Below are 16,845 nucleotides of genomic sequence, written 5' to 3' on the forward strand. Positions count from 1 at the left end.
TTATATGGTAATATTATTAGTATTATATTGTTTAAAATGATATTATTATCAATATCATATGTATATACAATATATTATACTATTAAAACTGATATAAAAATATTATATTATAAATGAAGGCGGGGGCCAGGTAAATGACCCTGGAGGGCCGCATCCGGCCCCCGGGCCTTAGTTTGGGGACCCCTGCTCTAGATTACCCCACTTCCATATGTCCCTGCCCGCAGTGGAGTACCCCTATGTCCCTCTCACCCCAGGTTTTATCTTTGTGTTCACGTGGCCTGCCCTTGTTTTACTGTTTTTTTTTATTTCTGGATGTTGATGCATTTATTGTATTTTTAATGGTGCTATGTTATGTTGTTTTATATTTTGTTATATTGTATTGCTCTGGGCATGGCCCCATGTTAGCCGCCCCGAGTCCCCGTTGGGGAGATGGTGGCGGGGTATAAATAAAGTTTTATTATTATTATTATTGACACAACGATGTTGTATGACACAGCAAACAAGATAGACATGCTGGATTTCGTTTCACAAAACCACAAGTCGAACACTTCCCAAGTGTCTAGGAGTGTGTGATGTATTTTCGGATGATGCGTGCAGATCCCAGTCGGGTGGCCTTTTGCAGTTGGCAGATCGTGATTTTGTCAATGTCTATTGTTTCCAAATGCCGGCTGAGATCTTTTGGCACGGCACCCAATGTGCCCATCACCACCGGGACCACCTGCACTGGTTTCTGCCAGAGTCTTTGAAGTTCAATCTTGAGGTCCTGAGAGCGGCTGAGTTTTTCCTGTTGTTTTTCGTCAATGCGACTGTCACCTGGGATGGCGACATCAATGATCCAAACCTTGTTCTTTTCCACAACTGTGATGTCTGGTGTGTTGTGTTCCAGAACTTTGTCAGTCTGGATTCGGAAGTCCCACAGTATCTTTGCGTGTTCATTTTCCACGACCTTTGCTGGTTTGTGATCCCACCAGTTCTTTGCTGCTGGGAGGTGGTACTTGAGGCATAAGTTCCAATGGATCATTTGGGCCACACAGTTGTGCCTCTGTTTGTAGTCTGTCTGTGCAATTTTCTTACAGCAGCTGAGGAGATGATCAATGGTTTCATCAGCTTCCTTGCACAGTCTGCATTTTGGGTCATCAGCTGATTTTTCAATCTTGGCCTTAATTGCCTTTGTCCTGATGGCTTGTTCCTGGGCTGCAAGGATCAGGCCTTCTGTCTCCTTCTTCAGGGTCCCATTTGTGAGCCAGAGCCAGGTCTTCTCCTCGTCAGCTTTTCCTTCAATTTTGTCAAGGAACTTTCCATGCAATGTTTTGTGGTGCCAGCTGTCAGCTCTAGTTTGTAGTGCGGTTTTCTTGTACTGGTTTTTTGTCTGCTGTGCTTTGAGGAGTTTCTGATTTTTGACTTCAATCAAAGCAGGTTCTTCACTTTGTTTTACATATTCTGCCAGGGCATGTGCTTCTTCTTTGACTGCTTGTTTTACTTGCAAGAGTCCTCTGCCCCCTGATCTTCTATTATTTTTAAATAATAATAATAATAATAAAACTTATTATTCTATTATTTTTAAATAATAATAATAATAAAACTTATTAAAACTAATAAAACTTATTATTATTATTATTATTATTATTATTATTATTATTATTATTATATTATAAATGAGGGCCAGGTAAATGACCTTGGAGGGCCGCATCCGGCCCCCGGGCCTTAGTTTGGGGACCCCTGGTATTAAGCAAGGAAGCGAGGAAAGAGTCATCTGCGGGGGCCATGTGCTTTTGTTGACACCACGCCTCCTCCGTCTGAAGCGGCGCCAGGAGGGAGAAGTGTGCAAAACCGTGTGTGCGCGTGTTTGGCTCCTCCGTCCGATCCCTCTCTTACGTAATGGTACGGCCTGTTCCCGGCACATGGGCCGGCATGCTTCCCGGCGCCGGCGGCACACGTACCGAGCGCACAGAGGCACACAGGCCTGGCACAAGCGTGGATTATGCGCACTTGGCTCCACTTTCACCGCTCAAGGCCAGAGGAGCTGTTCTTTGCTTATGAGACCTGGGAGTTGTAGTTTAGCTATAAGGACCCTGAGAATGGTAGTTTGTCTATGGGGATCTGGGAGTTGTAGCTTAGCTATTGAACCCTGAGAGTCACACTTTGGCTACAGAATCCTTGGAGTCGTAGTTTGGCTATATGGACCTGGAAGTTGTAGTTTGGCTACAGAACCCTGGGACTTGTAGTTTGGCCATACGGATCTGGGAGTTGTGTTGTTGTTTATTCGTTCACTCGCCCCATTTTCCTCCAACACCAGAGTTCCTTCGCTCAGCCATCCTTATGATCCAGCTCTCACATTATATATGTGTATATATATATATATATACAGTAGAGTCTCACTTATCCAACGTTCTGGATTATCCAACGCCTTTTTGTAGTCAATGTTTTTAATACATCATGGTATTTTGGTGCTAAATTAGTAAATACACTAATTACTACATAGCATTACTGCGTATTGAACTACTTTTTCTTTCAAATGTGTTGTCTAACATGATGTTTTGGTGCTTAATTTGTAAAATCATTACCTAATTTGATGTTTAATAGGCTTTTCCTTAATCCCTCCTTATTATCCAACATGTTCGCTTATCCATTGTTCTGCCAGCCCCTTTATGTTGGATAAGTGAGACTCTACTGTGTATATATATATATGTGTGTGTGTGTATGTGTATACATATATATGCACACACATATATATGCATATATATACATATATACACATATATATGGTATATGGGGAATACCATAGTATGGGAGTTGTAGTTTGACTATAGTACCCTGGGAGTTGTAGTCTGGCTATAGGGACCTGGGAGTAGTAATTTGCCTATAAATGCCTAAGAGTCGTAGTTTGGCTACAGGACCTTGGGATCCGTAGTTTGGCTATAGCACCCTGGGAGTCGTTGTTTGGCTATAGGACCCTGAGACTACAGGACCCTGGGAGCTGTAATAATAATAATAATAATAACTTTATTTTTATACCCCGCCTCTATCTCCCCAAAGGGGACTCAGGGCGGCTTACATGGGGCCAAGTCCGAATAAAAACAGTAGCAGTATAAAACAGCAATAGACAAAAACATGTAGTTTGGCTATAAATGCCTGGGAGTTATAGTTTGGCTACCGGACCCTGGGATCCGTAGTTTGGCTATAGGGACCTGGGATCCATACTTTGGCTATAGGACCCTAGGGCTACAGGACCCTGGGAGCCGTAATGTGGCTATAAATGCTAGGAGTTGTAGTTTGGCTATAGGACCCTGGGAGTCGTAGTTTGGCTATAAGAGACTAGGAGTCATAGTCTGGCTCCAGGATCCTGGGATCTGTAGTTTGGCCATAGGGGTCCGGGAGTTTCAGTTTGACTATAGAATCCTGAGAGTTGTAGTTTGGCTATAGGACCCTAGCAGCAGTAATTTGGCTATAAATGCCTAAGAGTTGTAGTTTGGCTACAGGACCTTGGGATCTGTAGTTTGGCTATAGGACCCTGAGACTATAGGACCCTGGGAACTGTAGTTTGGCTATAAATGCCTGGGAGTTGTAGTTGGTCTATACGATCCTAGGAGTCATAGTCTGGCTACAGGACCTTGGAATCCGTAGTTTGGCTATAGGGACCTGGGATCCATAATTTGGCTATAGGACCCTAGGACTACAGGACCCTGGGAGCAGCAATTTGGCCATAAATGTTGGGAGTTGTAGTTTGGCTATAGGACCCTGGGAGCCATAATTTGGCTATAAATGCTGGGAGTTGTAGTTTGGCTATAGGACCCTGGGAGCTGTAATTTGGCTATAAATGCTGGGAGTTGTAGTTTGGCTATAGGACCCTGGGAGCTGTAATTTGGCTATAAATGCTGGGAGTTGTAGTTTGGCTATAGGACCCTGGGAGCTGTAATTTGGCTATAAATGCTGGGAGTTGTAGTTTGGCTATAGGACCCTGGGAGTCCTAGTTTGGTTATAAGATTCTAGGAATCGTAGTCTGGCTCCAGGACCCTGGGATCTGTAGTTTGGCCATATGGGTCCGGGAGTTGTAGTTTGACTCTAGGACCCTTGGAGTTGTAGTTTGGCCATAGGGATCTGGCAGTTGTAGTTTACCCTGGCCCACCTTATAGGGCAATTCCCAGAAAGTTACAGAGTTAGGAATGACTCCAAAGGTCATCTAGCCTGATCTCCTGCAGACAGGAATACAGTAGTCTTGCTTATCCAGCGTTCTGTATTATCCAACGCAGTCTGCCTTTTAGTAGTCAATGTTTTTGTAATCAATGTTTTCAATACATTGTGATGTTTTGATACTAAATGTGTAAATATAGTAATTACTAAGTAGCATTACTGCTCATTGAACTACTTTTTCTGTCAAATTTGTTGCAAAACATGATGTTTTGGTGCTACATTTGTAAAATCATAACCTAATTTGGTGTTTAATAGGCGTTTCCTTAATGCCTCCTTATTATCCAACATATTCGCTTATCCAACGTTCTGCCGGCTCGTTTATGTTGGATAAGTGAGACTCTGCTGTATTATCATTATTGATATGATTAAGATCTTGCTTTTATCTCTTGACTCATAACGCTAAAAGAAAAGTGCAGTTTTAAGCCCACGACATGCAAGAATGAAAATAAAATCAAACAAGTCAACAAGGATTCAACCAAAAACTGTTAAAATAATCACATCAATATCATGACATTTACAATAGTCTCACTTATCCAACATTCGCGATTATCCAACGCATTTTTGTAGTCAATGTTTTCAATACATCATGATATTTTGGTGCTAAATTCGTAAATACAGTAATTACAACATAACATTACTTCATATTGAACTACTTTTTCTGTCAAATTTGTTGTTAAACATGATGTTTTGGTGCTTAATTTGTAAAATCATAACCTAATTTGGTGTTTAATAGGCTTCTCCTTAATATCTCCTTATTATCCAACATATTCACTTATCCAACATTCTGCCGGCCCGTTTATCATCATCATCATCATCATTTAATTACTTATTAATCGCCCTCCAACCAAGATGCTCTAGGCGATTTACAAGATAAAATTGATAAAATTTATGTTGGATAAGTGAGACTCTACTGTACTTATAGCCCAGTTTTATCTCTTGGTCGAGACATAAACTCGTTTAAAAATCTGTTAAAATAATCAAATTTTATCCTGTTTATGCAGAGCCCACTTTGGCATCTTGATCGAGACACAAAGCGGACAGCGTTGCGACATCAATTCAAAACAAAGCCATTTTAAAAAGCCACAACATAAAAATATTAAAAGCAGCTCAAAAATAATGAAAAGCCACTAACACAGTATAAGGTATGCGCACCGGATTCATGTGCCACTTAAATGCAATGGCAAGAAATCACTAAAGAGATCTCAACGACCACACATACCTTCTTTTTGGGAAGGAAAGGAACTCTGTTTCCTTCTGAAAACCCTTCTGGCTCACCAATGCGCCTCCATGCGCTCAGCGGGGAAGAAGAAACGACCCTCCCACTGCAAAGGGAAGCATAAGAGGTTTGGGAAGGGCAAGCAGGAATGTTTGCATGTGGGGAAAAGGGAGGAGGAGGAGAGCCAGAGAGCCAGAGATGGTGCACACCCACTTCTCAATGCAATGCGTGCGCCGGCACATGGGCCGTTCACTCACAAAGGCAGCCGCATCTAAATATGGAGGGTGTTAAGGAGCATCAAAGTCACGTGGAGCGCCATCCACGCACAGACACAAGGGGGGACCCATTCATCTTTATCCACGGCTCAAGACCGCCCATGCGCCTGCGCATGAACACACCTCCCTGGCTTCAGAACAATGAGGCGGCAAAGGGCTATATCGGGATCATGCACCCAGACACATGAGCCAAACACTACGTTCGCATGTACACTGTAAGACTCATATACCTTCGGCTCCACTTTGCTACAGAATCCTGGGACTTATAGTTTCTCTAAGGTTGCATCCACACTAGCAAATTACATGGTTCACTGCTATGGGATCCTAGGAGTCGTAGTTTGCCAAGGTCTTTATTATTATTATTATTATTATTATTATTATTATTACACAGCAAACAAGATAGATATGCTGGATTTCGTATCACAAAATCACAAGTCGAACACTTGCCAAGTGTCTAGGACTGAGACACTATAATAATAATAATAATAATAATAATAATAATAATAATAATAATAATATTTTATTATGGCACAGCAAATAAGATATGCTGGATTTTGTATCACAAAATCACAAGTCAAAGACTGGCCAAGTGTCTAGGACTGAGACACTATTATAATAATAATATAATTATATTATTATTATTATTATTATTATTATTATTTTATTATGGCACAGCAAATAAGATAGATATGCTGGACTTCATATCATAAAATCACAAGTCGAACACTTGCCAAGTGTCTAGGACTGAGACACTATAATAATAATAATATAATAATAATATAATAATTATTATAATTATTATTTTATTATGGCACAGCAAACAAGATAGATATGCTACATTTCGTATCACAAGTAAAACACTTGCCAAGTGTCTAGGACTGAGACACTATAATAATAATAATAATATAATAATAATAATATTTTATTATGGCACAGCAAACAAGATAGATATGCTGGATTCCGTATCACAAAATCACAAGTCGAACACTTGCCAAGTGTCTAGGACTGAGACCCTATAATAATAATAATAATAATAATAATAATAATCATAATAATAATAATAATAATAATAATAATAATAATAATAATAATAATAATAATATATTATTATTATTATTATTATTATTATTATTATTATTATTATTATATTTCAGACTTATATGCCGCCACTCCCCTAGGGCTCGGGGCAACTTACAAGAACAGGCTAAAATCTAACAATTTAAAAACATCTTTAAAACACCTTAAAAACATCTTTAAAACATCTTAAAAACATGTTTTAAAAACATCAAAACACTTTGATTGCTTTGATAAGGAGGGCTAATGTCTCATAAAACTACAACTCCCAGGATCCCATCGCTCTGAGCAATCAAAGTGGGGCCAAGCTGCAAATATTATGACAGTGCAGATGAACCTTTGGTAAAACTATAACTCCCAGGTTTCCTTCCGTAACATAAACTGCATATAATTTGACCACATAGATGTGACCCTAGTAAACAACTACAACTCCCAGTATTCCTTCCATAATACAATCTGCATATAATTCGGCAATGTAGACGTGCGCTTAGTAAACTACAACTCCCAGGATTCCTTCTTTAGCACAAACAGCATATAATTAAGCAGTGCAGGCGTATGCTTAGTAAAACTAAAACTCCCAGGATTCCTTCCATAACACAAACTGTATATAATTCGCAGTGTAGACGTGCGCTTAGTAAACTACAACTCCCAGGATTCCTTCCATAACACAAACTGTATATAATTCGCAGTGTAGACGTGCACTTAGTAAACTACAACTCTCAGGATTCCTTCCATAACACAAACTGTATATAATTCGCAGTGTAGACGTGCACTTAGTAAACTACAACTCTCAAGATTCCTTCCATAACACAAACTGTATATAATTCGCAGTGTAGACGTGCACTTAGTAAACTGCAACTCCTTCAGCAACACAAACTGCATATAATTCAGCATTGTAGATGTGTACTTAGTAAAACCAACAACTCCCAGGATTCCTTCCATAATGCAAACTACATATAATTTAGCAGTGCAAGGTGTGCACTTAGTAAACTACAACTGTCAGAATTCCTTCTGCAACACAAACTGCACATTATTCATCAGTGTAGATGTGTGCTTAGGAAAACCACAATTCTCAGGATTCCTTCCGTAGCACAAACAGCACAGAATTCGGCAGAGTAGATGTGTGCTTAGTAAAACTACAACTCTCAAGATGCCTTCCGCAACAGAAACTGCATGTAATTCAGCAGTGTACATGCTCCCTTAGCAAAACTACAACTCCCAAGATTCTGTAGCAGCATGTTTAAAGCACATTGAGAATGTGAAGCATATTATTTACAATACAGGTGAATCGCAGGAGCTGTAGTTTGATGAGGGAGGCACACACATAAACCTACAACTCCCATAGCCTTGAGCCAAGGGCGGTTCAATTGAGGCCAAACTGCACTCATTTTGCAGTGTGGATGCGCCTCTGGGGAAACTAGATTTGGAAGAAGAACCGGATTGGGAAGCGCATGGCAGCGGAGGTTGATGTTGCATATCCGTGAGCATGGTGCGCATGGCACCGCCTTTCCTGGCCGGCATTCAATGACAGAGGCCAAAAGGGAAGTCTCACGTAGGGAACAACGGTGCGCTCGAATGCCAGGCTATTCCCAGCCACAGAAGGGGATTTGCGCCGGAGCGCATGACCTCTGGTTAAGCCTATGGAAGCCCATGCGCCCTTGATGGGGTCACAGGGATCCCACAAAACCTTTAGCTAGAAGGTATGGTGGTGGGTCTATCCATCACCAAAATCAGAAACCCAAAATTACTAATCCTAGAACTGGGGGAGACCCCAAAGGCCATCCAGTCCAACCCCATTCTGCTGGGCAGGAAGACACCATCCGATCCCTCCCAACAGATGGTCATGCAGCCGCAGATTAGATAGAAAGGCAGATGATATATATAACTTAAGACCCTAGAAGTGGAAGGGACCTCCAAGGGCTGGAAATAAATATGTACATACAATATATTATTAGCATAGCACAATATTAGCATTAAATTACTATATGGTGATATTAGTAATATTACATGCAATATATAATATGTAATTAATATTATTATATTGTATTATTATTAGTATAATATTGGATATTACATTATATTATTATTATCAATATTGGAAGATATGATAGAATCCTAGTATCCTAGAGCTGGAAGGGATCCCCAAAGGCCATCCAGTCCAACCCCGTTATGCCGTTCAGGAAGACATCATACAATCCCTCCAAACAGATGGCCATTCAGCCACAGATTAGATAGAAAGGCAGATGACATATATCGTAAGACCCTAGAAGTGGAAGGGACCTCCAAGAGCTGGAAATAAATATGTACATACAATATATTATTAGCATAGCACAATATTAGCATTAAATTACTATTGTATATACTCAAGTACAGTAGAGTCTCACTTATCCAAGCTAAACGGGCCAGCAGAACCTTGGATAAGCGAATATCTTGGATAATAAGGAGGGATTAAGGAAAAGCCTATTAAACATCAAATTTGGTTATGATTTTACAAATGAAGCACCAAAACATCATGTTATACAACACATTTGACAGAAAACGTAGTTCAATACGCAGTAATGTTATGCTGTAATTACTGTATTTACGAATTTAGCACCAAAATATCACGATATATTGAAAACATTGACTACAAAAGTGCGTTGGATAATCCAGAAGCTTGGATAAGCGAGGCTTGGATAAGTGAGACTCTACTGTATTTTTATTTCTGAAATTTACCACCCTCGGCTTATACTGGAGTCAATGTTTTCCCAGTTTATTTGTGGTAAAATTAGGTGCCTCGACTTGTATTTGGGTCGGCTTATACTTGAGTATATACAGTATATTGTGCTAAACCACTATACTGTAATATTACTAATAATATTACATGTAATATATATAATATATAATTAATATTACATTGTATTACTATTAGTATAATATTGTATTACACATTATAATTTTAATATTGGAAGATATGATAGAATCATAGTATCCTAGAGCTTGAAAGGGATCCCCAAAGGCCATCCAGTCCAGCCCCATTTCCCCCATAAAGGGAGACACAAACAAAACCCTCCCAACAGATGGCCATCCAGCTTCAAAAACTCCATGATCAAAAACCTTGTTATTGTTGTTATATGCCTTGAGGTCATTTCTGAATTGATCAATGGGTTTCCAAGCAGGGATTCAAATGCCCCATATACTACCATATAAAAAAAGTATAACCGCATTATATGAGTCCATGCTTCATTTCAAACTCAGTATAGATGGAGCCATAGTCTCAATGCTCAAACCACAGTGCAATGTTGAAATATTACTTAATGTTTTATGCAATACTTCCATTTTTGGGAAACTAGTTTGCAGCGTAGACTGGGACAAAACCCACAACAGAAGAAAATAACACTGAAATGTAAAACACATGAGTTATCCTATTACGAGCAGCAGTAATTTAAGCCAGATTTTAAATAATTAAATGTATTGACAATGAAGAATAATAGGGCCTCTGGTCCAGTGTTAACACAATGGAGTCAACCATTCCCAGACTGAATATATTCCAAGTTTAGGAAGAAGAACTGGGCAAAATGGTCCTCAGACTTCCAATGGAGAATTCTGAAGAATAATAAAAGAAATAATAATAATAATAATAATAATAATAATAATAATATAAATAACAATAACAATAGAAATAATAATAGAAACAATAATAGAAATAGTAATAATAATAGAAACACTAACAATAGAAATTGTAATAATAGAAATAATAATAGAAATAATGATAATGATAATAGAAATGATAATGGAAATATAACAAAAATAATAACAGAAATAATGATAATGATAATGATAATAGAAATAAGAACAGAAACACTAATAATAGAAATTGTAATAATAATAGAAATAATAATAGAAATAGAAATAATGATAATAGAAATAATAGAAATGTAACAAAAATAATAATAGAAATAATGATAATAATAGAAATAAGAACAGAAACACTAATAATAGAAATTGTAATAATAATAGAAATAGAAATAATAATAGAAATAATCATTTAAATAATGATAATGATAATAGAAATAATAATAGAAATATAACAAAAATAATAATAGAAATAATGATAATAGAAATAATAGAAATATAACAAAAATAATAATAGAAATAATGATAATGAAAATAATAGAAATATTAATATTTATTTGGTTTATTTGCTTCATTACTATCCCGCCTTTCTTACCCGAAGGGACTCAAAGCGGCCTACAAATCTGGCAAAATTCAATGCCGACAAAAACCAACAATAACAGCAAAACATAAAAACAGTTAAGAAACATAAGATTAACGTTAAGTGATAATACACACAAAACAATATACAAAATTTTAAAGCATGTGAAACAGAGTGTCGACTTCTTCCGTGACGGCTTCAGAAAACTTGTTCATCGTTGGCAGAAATGTATCCAATTGTCTGGTGATTATTTGGAAAATTGAATAGTGGTCGCTAGAGAACACATTCTAAGGATTATTTCTGCATTTGACTTATTAAAATATTCCCATCCAAACCCAAGTAACGAAGGTGGAGGCATTACTTTTCATTCAACCCTCGTAAGTCTGGCTGCTGCCCGTTGGACTACCTGAAGCTTCCGGGCCAACTTCAAACACAACCTCATGCAGTAATCTCTTAGTGACCGGTGGGAAGGAGTGAGTTGGGTGTCATCTGCGTACATGAATATGCATTAAAAAAAATTAAATCCTGACTATTTGTGGGTGGCGATGAGACCTGCGGCCGCTTTCCATCCCCGTCTGGAGCAAAAGCGGCTTGTCCGGTTTAACAAACTTTCTTGTTATTATGTCCCAGTTGCACATATTCTGATGCAACTGGTTTTCCTATGGCTCAAAAAACAAGACCGAGCGGGGGTTGCATCTGCACTGCAGAATTAATGCACTTTGGGCCCCACTTTAATGGCAACAGAGCCCTGCAAAAGACCTTGCAAAACTACATCTGCCAGGATCCCATCACTAAAGTGGTGCCAAACTGTGTGAACTCAGCAGTGCAGATCTGATGAAGGATCTCAGGAAGGCTCCTATTCGGAGAGATGCGGTGCATGGATTTCAGCCAAATTACTGTATATACTCGAGTATAAGCCTAGTTTTTCAAGCCTTTTTTTAAGACTGAAAAAGCCCCCTCGGCTTATACTTCGCTGATGGTCCTGGTTGGCTTATATTTGGGTCAGCTTATACTCGAGAATATATGGTATTTATTATTTTTCTCTATTATTATTAGTATTATTACATTTATTATTTTTTCTATATTATTGTTGCTACTATTACATTTATTTATTACATTTTCTTTTAAAAATACTTTTTAATTTTTTTTCTAAATATTTGTACAACGAAAGAGTGGGAACATTATTTATAGAAAAGTTTGAAAAAGAGGAAAAAAGGGAAAAAGAAAAAGGAGAGAGAAGGAAAAAAGGTATTGAGCTTCCGTTCATCTCTTATTTCTGTCCATTGTTCTTCAAGTCTGTTTATTTTCAGTTCTCTCCCTTTTGTTTATAAAATTTTTGATTTGATTTTTTCTCTTAAGGATTGTCCGTCATCTTCATATGTTCTTCAAATGCTGACCAATCGGTCTTTTTTACTCCCTTGCCAGTGTATTTATTACATTTTCTCTTTTATTATTATTAATACATTTATTATTTCACTCTGATCTTATTATTATTTTGCATTTATTATTTTACTCTATTTAGTATTACTTGTATCATGTTCCTGTATTTATTATTATTATTATTATTATTATTATTATTACATGTATTCTTTTACTCTATTATTATTAAAAGGATACATAAGCACATTGACATTGAAGAAGATGAGAATAATGATTTAATCAGAGTTGGACAATCTTATCTTAAATTTCAGCTTTATTTACATATTAAAAAACATTTAACCTACTGATGCCTCAATTGATGTAATTTTATTGGTATCTATTTTTATTTCTGAAATTTACCGCCCTCGGCTTATACTGGAGTTAATGTTTTCCCAGTTTTTTGTGGTAAAATTAGGTCCTCGGCTTATATTCGGGTCGGCTTATACTCGAGTATATACGGTAACTGAGGACCATCAATGAAATAATCAGTAAAAGAGTGACTTAGACCTCCATGATCGCCCGACTTCATTTCCCTTAAGCCACAGTCAAGTGCATGTGTCTATAATATCCTATGCGCAGGTTTAATATTAAGCATGCATTTAACTGTGCATTGTGACCATAATACAAATAGAATCACTAACTCTGGTTGCAAAATAGGTTCTCTACTCTAGGCAATTATTATTATTATTATTATTGACACAAAGACATAGTATGACACAGAAAACGATATACAGTAGTCTCACTTATCCAACATAAACAGGCCAGCAGAATGTTGGATAAGCAAATATGTTGGATAATAAGGAGGGATTAAGGAAAAGCCTATTACAAATCAAATTAGGTTATTATTTTACAAATTAAGCACCAAAACATCATGTTTAACAACACATTTGACAGAAAAAGAAGTTCAATACGAAGTACAGTAGAGTCTCACTTATCCAACATAAACGGGCCGGCAGAACGTTGGATAAGCGAATACGTTCCATAATAAGGAAAGATTAAGAAAAAGCCTATTAAACACCAATTGGGTTATTATTTTACAAATTAAGCACCAAAACATCATGTTTAACAACACATTTGACAGAAAAAGTAGTTCAATACGAAGTAATGTTATTTTGTAATTACTGTATTTATGAATTTAGCACCAAAATATCACGTTATATTGAAAACATTGACTACAAATATGCGTTGGATAATCCAGAACGTTGGATAAGCGAGACTCTACTGTAATGTTATTTTGTAATTACTGTATTTACCAATTTAGCACCAAAATATCACGATGTATTGAAAACATTGACTAGAAAAAATGCGTTGGATAATCCAGAACGTTGGATAAGCGAGTGTTGGATAAGTGAGACTCTACTGCATTGTTATTACCATATATACCCCCCGGGTTGTATAATAATACAGAACAATATAATCTCTAAAACCAGGACAGTAAATAAAGAGCAACACTCTGAAAACAGGGAAAACAGGAAACAATCAGGGCCAGCTAACACCTCCCAACAAAGGATTCCTCCAGGGAGGAGGCAGCCAGGCTTTTAAACTGCAAGACTATTCAGTGCAATTCAAGCTGGCCAAATAAGGATTCCCCTAGGTATAGGGCAGCCAGGCATTGAAGCTGCAAGTCTATTCAGTTCAATTCAACCAGACCAACAAAGGATTAACCTTGGTAGAAGGCGGCCAGGCTTTGAAGCAGCGAAGCTATTCATTGCAATTCTAGCAGCCCAAAAAAGCATTCCGCTAGCCTTCCAAGCTCATTCCATTGTATTCAGCTCACCAAACAAGGATTCCCTTAAGAAGAAAACAGCCAGGCTTAGATGCTGTAAGGCTATTCACTGCTATTCCACCTGGCCAACATAGCATTCCCATAAGCCACAGCAACGCGTGGCCGGGCACAGCTAGTATAATATATAAAATATAAAATATTTTATATTAAATATAATATAAAATATTATATATTAGGGTAACATCCTTGAAGACAGCCAATTCTCTCACAACAGAAGCGACTTGCAGTTTCTCAAGTCACTCCTGTCACACAAAAAAGAATAATACCCCATTTGCATGTATATGTATTATTAAATCTTATATATGTTTTATACATCACATGTTATTTTATATACTCATATAATACCAGATTTTGCTCATACATATATATACTGTAATTATATATACAGTAGAGTCTCACTTATCCAACGTTCTGGATTATCCAACACATTTTTGTAGTCAATGTTTTCAATACATCATGATATTTTGGTGCTAAATTAGTAAATACCGTAATTACAACATAACATTACTGCGTATTGAACTACTTTTTCTGTCAAATTTGTTGTATAACATGATGTTTTGGTGCTTCATTTGTAAAATCATAACCTAATTTGATGTTTAATAGGCTTTTCCTTAATGCCTCCTTATTATCCAACATATTCGCTTATCCAACATTCTGCCAGCCCATTTATGTTGGATAAACAAGACTTTACTGTATATATATGTGTGTAAATATAAATATATAAAATTAACTGTAATATATAAATATATAATTTTTTAAAAATATAAATATTAAAAATATTAATATATAAATATTATGTATATAAATTAACTGTTATATATATATATATATAATATAAATATTAAAAATATAAAATATATAAATATTAAAAATATTAATATATAAATATTATATATATAAATTAACTGTAATATATATATATATACAGTAGAGTCTCACTTATCCAACATAAACGGGCCAGCAGAATGTCATGTTATACAACAAATTTGACAGAAACCTACAAAATATAAAATATATGAAAATATAAAATATAATATACATAAATATTAAAATATAAAAATATAAGTATAAAATACATAACATTTTCTGTAATATATTTTGAAATGGTCATATGACTGGTCAAACAAATCAATTATTATTATTATGAACTGTAATATATAAATATTTATACAAATATATAAATTTAAAAAATATAAATCATAAATATTATATATTAACTGTAATATATATATATATACAGTAGAGTCTCACTTATCCAACATAAACGGGCCGGCAGAATGTTGGATAAGCGAATATGTTGGATAATAAGGAGGCATTAAGGAAAAGCCTATTAAACATCAAATTAGGTTATGATTTTACAAATGAAGCACCAAAACATCATGTTAGACATCAAATTTGGCAGAAAAAGTAGTTCAATGCGCAGTAATGCTATGTAGTAATTACTGTATTTATGAATTTAGCACCAAAATATCACGATATATTGAAAACATTGACTATAAAAATGCGTTGGATAATCCAGAACGTTGGATAAGCGAGTGTTGGATAAGTGAGACTCTATTGTATATACACAAATATATAAAATTTTAAAATATAAAACATTTCAATATTAAAAATATTAATATATATATAAATTAACTGTAATATATATACACACACACACACACACAAATATATATAAATGTTAAAAACATTAAAATAAAATTATTACAAACAGAATCAAGAGCAGTGCTAATAATGGAAGGTGAGGATGTCATCCCTTGATTTGCAAATCTAGAAAATATGTATTTTTCCCTTCGTTTATGCATTGTGTTAAGTTTTAAAAACCCAGGCGATGCTTCTAGTCCTCAATGAGGAACCACAACAAAGCCTGGGGAGGTGGGTGGGCGGAGAGACCTCAAATCCCATTATGTTAATGCATAAGCCCCCCAAGATAGAGGAAAATCCCCCCTGATTGACTTACTGAGTCCTTGGCTTCTGCCGGACACAAAGAAAAGCAGCAGCAAGTGCAAGCCCCGCCCCCTCTGCCCAAGAAAGAGTGCGACGCCCGCCGCAGCCAATAGGAATCCGGAATCCGGGCGCCGGGGCGGGGCGAGCGGCTCCCTCGCCGCGTGAGGGGGCGTGGCTACAACGCCGGCCATGTGCGTGGGCGGGGCCGGCGGCGGCGAGGGGGCGGGGCCTCGAGAAGGGCGTGGCCTCACGTGGAACAAGCACAAGGGAAAAGGAGAAGAGCTCTCAATCATTGCTTTTTAAAACATTTTTTTAAAAATAATTTTTATTAATGCTTTTCTGTTACATAAATGTGAAATGGGGAACTAATGGGAAAAATGGTGAGAAAAAACATTTGGTTTTGATTTGATTCTATAATCTCGTATTATTATTTTGATTATTAATTTATTTCCAGGATGGATTTTTTTTAAAACCTAAATAAAATGTAAAATAATAATAAATGTAAAATATATATATATAAAAACTACTCCAATATAAAGCAAAAGAATAATAAAAGATAATATGGTGAGGAAAAACATTTGGTTTTCATTTGATTCTATAATCTTGTATTATTATTTTGATTATTAATTTATTTCCAGGATGGATTTTTTTTTAACCTAAATAAAATGTAAAATAATAATAAATGTAAAATATATATATATAAAAACTACTCCAATATAAAGCAAAAGAATAATAAAAGATA

The 16,845-nt window shown here is 36.3% G+C and overlaps 1 protein-coding gene across 4 annotated transcripts in view; it reads right to left on the minus strand.

Annotated features, from left to right (window-relative positions):
* The window catches only part of cipc (CLOCK interacting pacemaker), a 53,243-nt gene that overhangs the window by 16,988 nt on the left and 19,410 nt on the right, over positions 1–16,845 (minus strand). Inside the window, exons 1-2 of one of the 4 annotated variants that reach the window (XM_062962637.1) lie at positions 16,117–16,174; positions 5,411–5,513 (exon numbers count right to left, since the gene is read on the minus strand). The exons of 1 other annotated variant lie outside the window; for it this stretch is intronic. The gene's annotated coding sequence lies outside the window, so the exon portion shown is untranslated. Of the gene's footprint in view, positions 1–5,410; positions 5,514–16,116; positions 16,360–16,845 lie in introns of those variants that run through there. 2 more of the 4 variants (XM_062962635.1, XM_062962638.1) reach the window with 2 other exon arrangements.

Source organism: Anolis carolinensis, unplaced genomic scaffold (genome assembly GCF_035594765.1).
Source record: "Anolis carolinensis isolate JA03-04 unplaced genomic scaffold, rAnoCar3.1.pri scaffold_10, whole genome shotgun sequence".
Lineage (NCBI taxonomy): Eukaryota > Metazoa > Chordata > Lepidosauria > Squamata > Dactyloidae > Anolis > Anolis carolinensis.